The sequence below is a fragment of the Manacus vitellinus genome, unplaced genomic scaffold (genome assembly GCF_001715985.3).
Source record: "Manacus vitellinus isolate BGI_N305 unplaced genomic scaffold, ASM171598v3 scaffold_4_pilon, whole genome shotgun sequence".
Classification (NCBI taxonomy): domain Eukaryota; kingdom Metazoa; phylum Chordata; class Aves; order Passeriformes; family Pipridae; genus Manacus; species Manacus vitellinus.
Window position 1 is genome coordinate 27,979,124 of NW_021940604.1, and position 12,066 is coordinate 27,991,189.

Sequence of the window (12,066 nt, forward strand, 5' to 3'; positions counted from 1 at the left end):
TCTGTGGCTCATCTAATAGTCATGTATTAAGATTTCTATCATGCTCAAAATTCATTTACGAAACTTGTATTTTTATGATACAGTTTTTCTAAAACAGGTACCTTTAGCACTTACATGTTCTATTGGTAATTTATCTGTAAACCATGAAAATCTTTACCCTCTTTTCCATCATTTTCTTTTATTCTTCCTGTATTTATCTGTTTAAATAAGTAATTTCATATATATTTGAAATATATATAGGTATGGATACTGTACTAGTTAGAATCATGACTCAAAATTTTTCAGTAATAGATCCAAAATGATGTAGTACCCTGTCCCAATCAAGTTAAATCCTGCTATAAAGGCTATCTTCTGCTTCTCTATCTGACTTATTATTAGTCACTTGTATCATCATTTAGAATATTCAAAAATTAGCAGTGAGAATTCAGTTCAGTGACTTGGATTATCATTAACTAGTCAGATGGATACATGACTAAAAATCTGTCATAGTCATTTTAACCAGTAAATTTCTCAGTTTTTCATTAATCTGATATAAGTAGTCTGGGAGATCTAGGAGGTGATTTGGAGATACCATGTAAACAAAGATAAATCTTCATATTATGTCATACTGTTCACAACCTCTTTATCAGCATTTTTTAAATAATCCTCTACCCTAAGGTCTTAAAAATAGATTAAAAAACTTTGGAGGATTGGGATAAGTAGAATTTTAGCTTAGAAGATCAGCTGATGAGTTTTTTTTCTTCTTTAGCAGGTACAGTCCTTCTATATTGAAAACTGAGATATTGTTAAAAATGGGATATATGGTAGCAGCGTTTTGCCTGTTCTTTCCCAAAATGCTGTCCTGGGTATGTCTGAAACACTTGGGTCTGTAGCTGAGATCAGAAGATGCACTGAAAGGTGGAAACACTTTATATGTATTTGTATAGAGATGTTCCAGGCAGTCCCCACACTGTGGCTCATTCAAGAAATTAAATAAAAGTAGGTGAGAGAAGGAAGGGAGGGGAATAAAATCAACTTCAGAATCTAGGATTAGATGTGATTGATCATTGCTTTTGGTAGCTCGCTGGGAATTTTTGATGTTTTGTAGTAAATTAATAAATAAACAACGCACTCTTTCTCAAACTGAAATTTGGCAGAAGGCAGTTAGTCTGGATCAATTAATGTCAGAAAACAAAACTCATACAGTAATGAAACACCTTTTAAAAGAACACTTAGAATGCGTATCCTAAGCTTTTAAACAAGTCAAGAATTTCTGAGGTTAAACAGGTCTGATACCACCTTATTTTAATTGAATGCATTATATTTTTAATATACATTATAGATTACAAGTTCTCCTCTACTTTGTTTGTACTGGTTTTGTCTCTGAAACAGGACTTGCAGACTAGCTGCTCTGAGCTACAGACCAGAGTTGTAGTGAGAGGTGCAACTGCAGTTGCTTAAGCAATTTTTTAAAAACCTGTTATATAACAAGTTTACCCTTGGCAAGTAAGAGACATTTAAAGAGGTGAATGAAGTGGTCAAAACAGGTCAAAGTCAGTAAATCCAAAATTATTTTTTCTCCATTACCGAGTTGGACACCACCACCAGCGCTGGATGAAAAGCAACTCCAAATCACTTTGGTGTTCATATTTTCCAATATCGATATAAGAAGGGTAGGCAAGAAAAATTTCAGACTGAATCTTTAGACCAGGTTTCTGCTGGTGCAACATCACAGAATCAGCTAGTGTGAAGGTAACAGATCTTGACTCAAAGTAGTGTATACAATCTACATTTTAAGTATGCCCAAATAATACGTGGATAGACACAATACACGTACATATACTAACATATTCACTTCAATACAAATAAAGTACATAGTATATAGGTTAGACATTTTTAAGGCCAAAGATATTTAGAGGTTTGTATTAGCATACTCATCCTGTTGGGACTATCAGGAGGTAGAATTTGAAGTAAAGAGTGCATGCAGAGATTTGGATTCGTGGAAGAAACCCTGCATCCACCCTAGAAAATATACATCATTAAGAACTCTGTCACTATGTATTAACAACATGTGGACATCTCCCTTTGATCAGCAGCCTGAGTGCAAATCACCCTCATATCAAGGTTTTAAGCAATGCAAGTCTATACTCCCTGCCTCTAAAAGAATGTTTCAGTCACTGCAAATTAAATGGAAGATTAAAACTAACTTTTGTGGCAATGCAGTAATATAAAATCTATTTATGTTATTTTACACCTCTATAGGAGAGGGTGACAAGCCTCAAGTTAAGGAAGGAGCCCAGTGCTTGTACAAAAGGAAGTTTCCCATCTAAAATGCCTGGCTTTTTAAGATGTGGCTTTCTGGCTTTTGAATATCATTCCAGCACTGTTGTTCCTCCCTTGCTAGAGGATTGTCAAAGTGATGTCATGCAGAATCATTTCAGTTCTTGAAAAATGTTCTCCCTGTAACATTTTATCTCTTCCAAATGACACTTATTCTTAACAACTCACTGAAATATTTATCCACTTGAGACTAAGATTATACCCTACAAAATGAAGGCTCTTTTGAAATCCTACCTCTTCCAAATCAACATGTGCTACAACCAGAAAAAAAGAAATTTGAGCGTAAGCCAAAGGAGCAACACTGGAAGGCCAAATCAGAGGACCTACACATACAATACAAAGCTTGATTAAGTATTTAGTTCTTTCTTGAACTTCCTGTTACCCAGGGCACTTTATGTGTCTTTTCTATTGGTCTCCCATCTTCCAATCTATGTCTTTCTATTTTTGTTTTTCTCCATTACAAATGCCATTGCTTATAATATATGATCTGTATTAACAAATCAACAAAGCAGCCTCTACAGTTAGTACATTTTTCTTTATCTGTTAATCTTTTCAATGGTGTAAGTTATATAGATACCACAAAAACATTTACAGTAGCTCAGGCATTGCAGACACATGCACATAAGTGGATAGAGAGAGCCACGCATACTAGCCAGATATTCAGAAAAATGAGTAATGCAGAGTTATTGTTGCACATCTCATATCGGGCTTCTAATCTGCATTATAACAGCTCAAGAGACATGCCCAAAGATGCTCAGAAACTCAGGCTCCTTTCACATTTTCAGGGCTTGTAGTTTGATGAATTTGCTCTTTTAGTCCCCTGAACTCCTTTGACAACTGGAACACTAATGTTGTTCAAGCTTTGTATGTCTGAACAAATTTTTTTTCCCTAGGAAGGTCAGACTTAACCTATGAAGTCAATGGAAAATGGAAATTTCCTAAACATGTTTGCCAAGAGTGGCTGTTGAAAGATATTTTAATTAAAAAAAATAATCAGGTTGTGGTACTCATCCACCCATATTTGGGAAAATCTGTCATAATTGCCCTAGATTTAGGCACAAAGGAGATGTTTTAAAGAAATTTTATCTTTCAGAAATTACTGTTCTTTTGCTCTCATATGCCTATCATTCACTTTTATCGTGTTGTTGAACTGATTATCTTCAGTTTCTGATATGCCAAAGTAGAATACAAATGTATTACTTACTCTCTAAGATTCTCTGGGTGGGCTTTATCTCATTTAGTGTCAATCATCCCAAAGTTGGTATGTGCTCCCATCAAAGCTCAGAGAGGATGGCACTCTAATCAGTAGCTTATGGCTACACACTGCAGTCCAGCCCACATTGTGTATAGTTGAGGTTAGGGGCACTGAATCTGCAACTCCACATTATGCAAACAGGACTGTCATGTGGAGATTTGGATATCATTCAATTTTCTTGCCTTAGAAGTATCCAGAAGCAAAAAACCCTAGTCATCAGGTTTCCAAACCATGGAGATTATATATTTCATTTCCAGGTTCTGGACTGTTCTCCCTGACACCCGTATATTCCCCAAAAGCCTCAGGTTTCACAAAAAATTAGGTTCTATTTCAAAGTGTGATTTTGTTGTCTATATTAATCATGTTACAAAGCCATTTTATTACTGTCCCAGGATCATTTCCAGCCTATAGACATTACTTCTCCTGGGGATGCCAAGACGCTCATACGTTTGTCTTTTATTTCTCACCTGGGTTATTGTAATTCATTACTTGCTGGTTCACTTGTCACTTTTTGTTTTAGTTGCTTACAGCTGGTGCAAAATTTGGCGGCTTGATTGTTTATGAGATTTCTAATTACATTACTGCAATAATGAAATAGTTTCACTAGCCACTTGTGAAACAGCAGATTGCTTTTAAGAGTTTACTCCTAACAAATAAATATGCACAAAAGACCATTTGTTGCTTGCGCCGTTATAAAGTGAACGTTTCCTTTATTCTGACTGTCTTTTGAATGATGGGAGTTTCAGCTCTTAAATTGTTGTTGTTCTATATATCTGTAACACTTAGATTTCACAGCGTCCTTATTAGCTAAGTATTACTTTCTCAATTTTTATGACCTATTTCTTTTCCCTACTCCTGGTGATTTATTCTAAAACTTATCTGGTACCAAACAAAGATGTATGTCCATATATTCACTGATATCAGACAGTGGAACATTATTTTGATTGAGTACTAAAGCCTTTTCAACTCTGCCATTTCGAGATGGCAAAGGTAGTGTTGTGGTCTGTAGCCTATCACTTGTCCTGAAAGGGGTTTCTAACAAAGCAAGGCTGAAATAAAACAGCACTGAAAACTAAAAAAAAAAACAAAACAAAACAAAACAAAACCCAAAAACAAACAAGCAAAAAACCCCCACCAAAACTAACCAAAAAACAACCACAACTATTTTAAACAAAATTAAAGAACATCTGATTAGAATTTAAGATTATTTCCCCTGAGTTTTCAGGTTCATTTGAACTAAAACTTACAGTAAAGGGCAGACTACAGTTAACAAAAAAAACCAAAAAAAATGCAGTTCCTAGGTTCATTTATAAATGAAACCTTGAAGAAACCTCTATGTAAGCACAGCAGCAATGCTTTATTTCATTTGCTTACAAAAAGCTCCCTGCAATATTTAACTAGCCAGAAATTAATAAGCTCATCACAAGTCATGTAGATTGCAGAGGTTGCATCAAATTAATATAATCATGCTGGTATGCATTCAAGTTAATTTGCTATTTTAAATAATGTGTGAATTTATGCTCACCCACCTTTGGATACAGAAATTTTGTAAGGATGATGAGAAGCTTGGAAAACCTTTATCCCAGAAAACAAACTAGGACTCTTACATTTAGAAAAAAATAATAAAAAAATGAAAAAGGGGAAAAAAAGTAAAGAAGACGATGACAAAATTCTGTAAAAATAATTTAAAAACTGTCTTTTATTGTCATTCAGCAATAAAATTGCTTACATCAGGTATAAAATGAAGAAAAGGAAAATTTGTTTTTTAGAAAGCAGAGGTAAATTACAGAAACCACTGCCATGGTGTATTTTGTATTTTGGAGTCCCGCAGTCCAAGTCAGTTTCAATAGCCAGTCCTGAACAAAAACTGCTTTAGTACTTCTTAGCACAGTCAGCCCAGTTCAATCCTTTGCTAATTTTTAACGTACCACAAGCTCAGACGTATACCAAATAAGGAATTGTTTTGGTAGTATCCTATTTCTAGCACTTTCCCAAAGCATCAGATGCCAGACAGTACACACTTGTTCTGACTTAAAACCATTCTATAGTTCATAAACACAAACAGGCACTCACTACTATACGCAGAAGCATCAAGTTGTAAAGATGATTGTGACTAAGCCAGTGAGATAAAGCAAAAGTAGTACAGCTATGCCTGCCATCACATATAGAAATCAAATTTACATTAAATGTCACAGAACCAGGAGAGGTCAGACAGGGATGAGTGCTCTTGCAGTAAATAAAAATTGTTGTGCCTTCTCTCTTGTCAAACCTGGCTGCCGAATCCTTATTACACATTACAATTACTTCTGAGATGGAATACAGACTTCATGCATTATATTTATTTCACTTCATTTGCATCTTAAATGCATAACATTTGCATTTCTACTAAAGCAATGACACAAACTTGTAACTCAAAAGATGTACTTTGATTGGAACTTGTAATTATAACACGTAACAGAAGTAAGATAAATTTTCAACATACACTGGGAATTTTGTACAAGGGGGCCAGTGCTGCTTCACTGAATCATTTCTAAAAAGCACTGTGGAGGAGTGAAAATGAGGAGAAAAGAGATCCGCTAGCCAAAGAGAGACAGAGGACAGAAAGAACATTTTAAAAGAAATACAAAGTGTCCCAAAAACCAAGCCTTACTGAAAAAAACATCACTCAGGAGAGTTCCAACTTTAGATGCTCACCTACCTGACAGGAATTGGACATTTAATCTCTAATTAGTATTGACATATAAGAAATCAATGTTGTTTTGAAATGTAATTACCGAGCAATTTACATGAAGAAACCTTTCAGTATAGGAAATCTATCACTCAGGTAATGTTCTTGTGTGCATGAACCTTTAAACATTCCCAATTTGAAAGCATGTTTTAAAAACGCATCGTGACATTGCAAAATATTTATTTTAAAAACATGTCTTATGATTAGATTACTTTCCGTCCTGTGAAAGTAAGATATGAAGAAGAAAGCAGCTCATTCCTTCAAGATTTCTTCCTCAGTCCCCTGAAGAAGAGATTTCTACTGATAATTTGGGCTACACAGAATATATTCCTGCAAGCTACTGAGCTCAGGGAACATCCAATGTGGGATCACCCAGCCTGGGGTCCCACTACTTTTCAACTAACTTTTAGCAGGACTCTTATCCCATCCATTATTTTTGTAGTCTATACAAAAAATGCATGGCAGCAGAACCTGTTAATTTGCAAGTTTTGATAAAAAATACCTGAGTGCTTTATAAATTTCCTAGTACACTACTATGTTTCATATTAAACAGAGTACTGGTGTGAAATGTCAGCTATCTAAATTGCTCTGTGCTGTCATTTCACTGGTTGTTGCGTTTGCTACAACAATGTTTAAAACCTTCTGGAGAACACCAGTTTCCAGAATGAGCTCCTCTCGCACTGAATATGTGCTGCTGTAGTTATGCATTGCCTCATCATAAAGTGTAAAAGCAGAAGTTCTAACATGACTTACATACCAATAAAAATATTTGCTAGTAACCAAGGATGTGATGCTCCTCGGCAGATGCCTTTTCAGTGTCTCTATATAGGCAGAAGAGGCCAGAAAACTTGGCAGTATTTTAACTTGCACGTTTTATGTACTTCAGTAAGAAATTGCAATGCCTATTGCTCCTATAACTCATTCCATCAGAAATATTTATGTCAGCCGTACAAAATTATAACAATACAGCTCTCCTGAAAGAAACCCAAGCCTGTGTATTTCAACTGTCACTGGAAAAGTCACTGGAAAGTCCAAAATGACAAAAGGCAAGACAACAGGTCAGAGAATATATGGCAAAGATGGTCTGGATACATGCGGTATTATAATGAAGGCTGAATAATGAAGAAGGAAAGGTATGTATTTGGGGTTTGTTGTTTCTTACTTTGTTAAGTTTTCTCTGCAGTACCAAAACTATCATTTTGTTCTAGCAATTTGGATTTATCTTAAAATACTGTAGTTTGAATTTTACTTTTGTGATGTGAAAAAAGAGAGAGAAAAATGTGCTATTTCTTGTGTGACCTATCTGAGAATTTACACTTTGTGCTTTCTAGCCAAGAACTTATAAATATGCAACAGCTATAAACAACCAAATCTTGATGTAGCTAAATAAAATTTTTAAAAAGTCAACAGAGATAACTACCAGGAAAAGACTAATCCTGACCTTACTCCTTTCACATATTGAGTGAGCCCATGAGCATGAACTATATTATTACTTTTGACATAAACATAAATTCACTGTTGGAAGGATGTCTCCTGCATTGTCTGTTAATATATCAAATTGTTATAAGCCATCTATTTCCAATTAATTATTTATTAATTTTAAAATAACTATTGGACACCTTCTCGCAAATAAAAGATGAGGGAAAGAAATCACTTCTGGATAATTGATAGCCTTCTGATCAGGACACAGGTAGGAAGCAAGGAGCAGCTATGCAGGGACCTGAATCTGTATATCCTATATGTCTAATGAACTCTCTTCAGCCACTCCATTCTGATGAAGGTGTGTTTTTCTGAGTGGAATAACAGATTAAAAGTTCAAAGAAATTCAAGAAGACTTAAGCTGACAAGGAATAGGAAACTTTGGAAATGCTTAAAACATTTTGCTAACTATAAAGTTTATTTCTCACTCTGTCCTATCCTGAACAAACCTTAGCCTCCATAATCTCCTCTCTAGCCCCCATGTTTGACTACGGCAAAGATAGGTGATGTCAAGTGTGATATAACTAAATGAACCAAAGGTTTCTTCCTTGGGCAAAGAAAAATACAATTAATTAATGTTCCCTAGTATTATTGAATGACATCAAGGCAAACATTTTTTTTACACCCCACCAATAATTTTACAGATATTAAATGAGTACCCAGAAGAAAAATGGAGACTACACACTAGGGTCTGGGAAAGGAAAACCCATTTAAATAAGTGTTTGAATAAAATGTGTGAAAAATATAAGATGTTACAAATCTCAAGGGAGATATACCACTAAATGTGAAGTATTTCTTTTGCAAAGGTATGAGTATGGTAAACTTGGAATCACTAAATATTAGAAAGATTAGTACGTAAAATGCTGTTGAAAGTTTAGTTAAATAAAAGAATATATTTCCTTGAAGCTGAAGAAAATAAACAATTTCTCTGGACTAGATCTGTCTATTGATTTTTTTGCAGAACACATTTCTTCCTGTCTTTATTAACTTAATTTTCTGGAAATTACTACCTTCAAAGTTAGGAATAAGCAACACTAGAGTCAGGACTGGAGAGGACCTCAAGAAATTAGTTATTTAATCTCTTCTCAAATATTATATATCTGTTATCCTTGGTAGGTATATGGCTAGCCTATTTTAAAAGATCTTCAAGGAATGGGAACTTAGTAACCCTTCTGGATCCTCTTCTCCTCATTATTGATGATCATTATCAGTAGGATGGTTTAACTAATGCCAGACCTGATTTTCTGTAATTCTATTCTGTTACTTTCTCTGGTAGCCGCTCTGACATGGAAAACTATTCAATATTTTTTTCTTTTTATTATGAAACATCTCAGGTATCATCTTTCTTCCTTGCCCTCCCTATCTTTTCTCTTTAGGCATAAATTATGTTAATTCAATTTGTATTCCTTCTTGTATCAAATATTCTGGACATCTGATTATCCTTCTTCTTAACCTCAATTCTTCCACATTTTCTGGAAGAACAAGGTCTACACTAAGCATACAGAAGCTGAAGACTGTCCAGTGCCGAGGACAGAGTAACCTGCCCAATGCAGATAGGAAGAGAAAATGCCTTTCCTTGTTTTGCAGGTGTACATTGCAATGCAGGTTTTGTTTTTTCTCCTAAAGAATGATGTGTTATTAACACATGTTCAACATCTGACTCCTTTTATTACTCTTAAACCCCTCACAGAACTGCTGCCTCATTAGTTGTTTCCAGACTTCTCTGTGCACTTCTGAACTCACTGTTAAGAACTGAATTTAAAAATCCTCCTTTCTTGTTGTTTTCTGTACCTTCTGTATCAAAATATGCTCATCAACACAAGCTATCTCACAGTCAGGGTGCTGCTGCACTCCCTTGTCAACATATACTCAGGCCACTCAAATTTCCAGTGAGCTATAAATCCCATTAATGGTGCTATTAAAATTCGAGGGGGAGTGGGACCCATACAGAGAAAAAACAAAACAAAACAAAACAAAACAACAAAAACCAAAGAAACAAACAAACAAAAAACAACACAAAACAAAAAAAGAAACCTAGGACCAAAACAGAAATCTTTTTCCTCTTTCTTACGTTTCTAATTCTATAGTAACTTATAGATCTTTACACGGCATTTTGTTTCTTTTCTCTAGAGACTTGAAATATATCTGTACTCTTCACAACAGTACTAAGGCACTCTCCTCCTCATTTCTTCCTAATATTTCCTAAACTTCCTATTTTCTTGTATTTCCTGAACAAGTTTACATTCTTACTCTAATCATGGAAATTATTCCACAGTATCCATTATAATTCTCTTTTTTATCCCCCATATATCTTGCACTTATAATTTGTATGAAGACAAAATCTGCATCTCTGTCTTCTCCTTGCTTCAATTCATGCTATGAACAATAACCCAATACCTTCTGTTTTCAGGATCTTCATCTGAGTATTTTTCACAAATATTTTTCTGTGGAGTTTTGTTCTTCTCCTGTCAATCTTGGGAGTAAACTTAATATGCGTACTCTTTTTCATGAGATATACTCTAATCTCACTTTAAATCTCCCAACATAACATTGCAAGGCTGAATAAACAGGGTGGTCTGGTGAAACCATCTCTGTGGGATGCATCCTTCACTACTGCAACATTAATGCAACTTGCACAGATATACCTTTAGTAATACTTTTTACTTTGAAATTTTATTTACCAAGAGAATTCTTCTTAAGAAAAATGTTTATCCAGACGAAGTTTGACAGAGCAACACGGGAGTTTTCCTCTAAGTGTTAAATTAGAGCTTCCAAATGAAAGGGTTGTTTGAAAATCCAGCTGTGCCCCTCAGATCAGCTAAATGCTTCTGTAGTCATTATACAAGATTGATGAGAACCTCCTTGACAGATCCTCCTTGATTTGGACAACTGAAGCTAACAAGGCTCATACTCAAATTATTCTCACAGCACTAAATAAATACAAGCTTTTTAATTGCTTATTATGTTTTAATGAACCAGTTGAATATGTTTTGGTTTCATTGTTTTTCTTCATATTTGACCTTTTTCTAACTCTTCCTCCAATTTCCAAGCCTGTAAGTATACTTATTTGATACTAGTCCTCATGTTTTTTGTCCCTCTTAGATGTTCCAAAATGGTTCATAATGTTGAAGATCTTGTAGCAATGAATGTACATTAGATTGCAGCTATCAGCTGTACTTTTAGGCTGAAAATTCCTTTTAATCTCGGGCTAGCAAAGCCTTTCTAGCCAAATTTCCTTTTGAAATAAAAGGCAAGTACTAAAACTTCCACTGCACTGTTTTCCTATTACTCCTGAGCATTACTATTGAAGATCAAGATGGCATTAATTTGGGGTACTGTCTACCTGGACAACTTTTAAAACACATTCATAGACATAACAAGCATGAAAGTTAGTTACAGAATCACCAAGACTTTTACATTTATGCAAACAAAAATACAATACTATAGTTAGTATTTTTCTCATCAGGAAAGCTTCATTTTTATTTACCCTAATTGAAATTACTGAGTTTTACTATTATCTTCAGGTAAATCAAAGCTGATTACACTTTCAGAACTAGCTTCATGCAGTGTGGTTGCATGCCTTTCAAAATCCCACCTGATTTAGAGAAATCAGTGAATTGAGCCTATATACTTAAAGAGAATAACAGAGACTGTTCCATAGAGCAATTTCATTACATCTATTATTCCTTATAAACATGTTAAACCATAGTCAAACAATGTAGCTGTTGTTTGATAGTTTTCATTTTCTCTCCCAGGAAACAGCCAAATATTATTTTTTTCTAATTCTAGTTAAACATATCAGACTGTAAATTTTTGCATCAGAAGCTACCTACTCATCCTGTAAAGCAACCAGTGTTGTGAGTTTGAACAATTAAAAAGGCCTTAGAAAATGTTTGAATTGGAAAATTGTTAAATGATGACTGAATAAAATCAAAGTTTAATCAACTCAGCCCCCCAGCATGGAGACTAAAGGATGTCACAATAGTGTTGAAGAAGCATAAATATAAGAAGAGGAAAATTGAATGAGGAGGCTTTTATATGTATTAGGAAAAAAAGAGCTAGGAAATCTAGCTAGAACCTGGCATCTTAGTGAGGAAGAAAATAAAGTGATGTGGTTTCTTTAAGAACAAAGAGCATAAGTATTTGAAAAGTGTCTGTGGGAGTGTGGTAGATTCTCCATGATACACACTCTCTAAATCAAGTTTGAATGACTTTCTGAAATACAAGCCTGGGTTCAGTCAGACAGTTTAGGCTTGGTGCAGGAGCTGCTGGAAGTAATTCCCTA